We start from the raw sequence: 1,485 nt of genomic DNA on the forward strand, positions 1-1,485 counted from the left end.
TAAATTTATTTTTATTAAATTTCATTATGTGTCGGTTCTCTCTAAAGTTATTTTAATTTGACTTCAAATAGATTTCGATATTTGATTCAATTGTAATTTAAAAAAAAAAAGCCTAATCATTATTTTAATAATAATGATGTGTCAATCGATGAGGATGTCCACTTGTTACAATTTTAAGCTTTCATATAAGATTGTTTCCTAGAATGCTTGTGCACCTTACTAACATTATATATTAAAGATTTAAAAATCAAAATCATATATGAACTTTAATTTAATGTGCACTTTGATACACGAACTTTAATTTTGGTTCAAATATATATACAATTTTGATTTTGATTCAATTCTATACATTTAAAGAAATAAATACATCAATTTATTTTTATATTAAAAAAGTATAATTACCGTTGTAAGTACCCAAATTTACCCGGGCCCAAACTATTAACCAGCCCAAACAATTAAAAAACATAAAAAAAACCAAATAATTAATAGTCCATCATCAAAATCCAAATTATATAACCTAAATTAAAAACCCAAAACTAATAAAACCCTAAGCCCAAAAAGGCCCAAAACCTAAACCATGTTTGCAGCAAACCCTAACCCTAGCAGCAACTGCGCCACCAGCAGCCTCCGTACGCGCCAGCTACCCCCGCCACGTTGCCTCCGTACCTGTAAAAGAAGACAAGCAACGGACGGACACAGCAGAAAGAGCAAAAACCAAGCAGAAACTTTGTATTTTTTCTCTTTTGTTGTGGCTATAAAAAGCCAAGAAATATCAATGTATCCTCTTCTTTCTTTATGCACACTGAGAGAAGCATATTGAAAAGAAAAATTCAAAAGCAATTTAAAAGGTGATTTCTGTTTTTAAGTCTCTGGATCTTTTGCCTTTTTTATCTGCTTCCTTCATTTTTATGTGCATTTTTGTTTTTTTATTTGCATTTAAAAACAAAAAAGGGAAGGGGAGTGCTTACCTTCGCAAATAGGCCATTGGAATCTTCATCTCCTTTGTCGAAATCAAAGGTCAAGATGAGATTTCAAGGGCTGAGATTGGTAATCTTTGAACCAAGGTTCTAAGTGTGATCCGTGCATGTCGATAACCACCTATTACAGTGGTGGCGATTGATTTGCTCAAAGTTTTAGGGGTTAGCCGAATGGGGTAATGGCTTTGAAATTTTTTACTCTATTTTTTTAGAAAAGGGAAGGAAATTGTGGCTTTGCTTCATTAGGGTTTCCTTTTTTTTTTCTTTTTAAAGGACATGAAGTGACAACGTTTTGTGCCAATATTAAAGGCTTTGAAATGGCACCATTTGGTCCTTGAGGGTTAATTGTATGGAAAGTCCCTCCCCTTTGCGCTGGTTTCTAATTAACTTTTATTTCTATTTTATTTGTTTTAAATTTTTCCTAAAATTTGTGTGTTGTTGCGATTTAGACCGCGCTTGAGCACAATGTTTTAAGATCTGGAATATTTCCAGATTTGGTCCTCATGCA

General features: G+C 32.7%; 1 long non-coding RNA gene across 1 annotated transcript; it reads right to left on the minus strand.

Moving 5' to 3' along the window:
- Nucleotides 1-272: 272 nt before the first annotated feature.
- On the minus strand, nt 273-1,255 carry LOC121211164 (uncharacterized). Its single transcript, XR_005906526.1, has 2 exons — nt 969-1,255; nt 273-802 (listed from the first exon to the last, which is right to left on the minus strand). It is a non-coding gene; the product is annotated as an uncharacterized lncRNA (long non-coding RNA).
- Between the last annotated feature and the right edge of the window lie 230 nt (nt 1,256-1,485).

This window comes from Gossypium hirsutum, chromosome A12, assembly GCF_007990345.1.
Source record: "Gossypium hirsutum isolate 1008001.06 chromosome A12, Gossypium_hirsutum_v2.1, whole genome shotgun sequence".
In the NCBI taxonomy this organism is placed as follows: domain Eukaryota; kingdom Viridiplantae; phylum Streptophyta; class Magnoliopsida; order Malvales; family Malvaceae; genus Gossypium; species Gossypium hirsutum.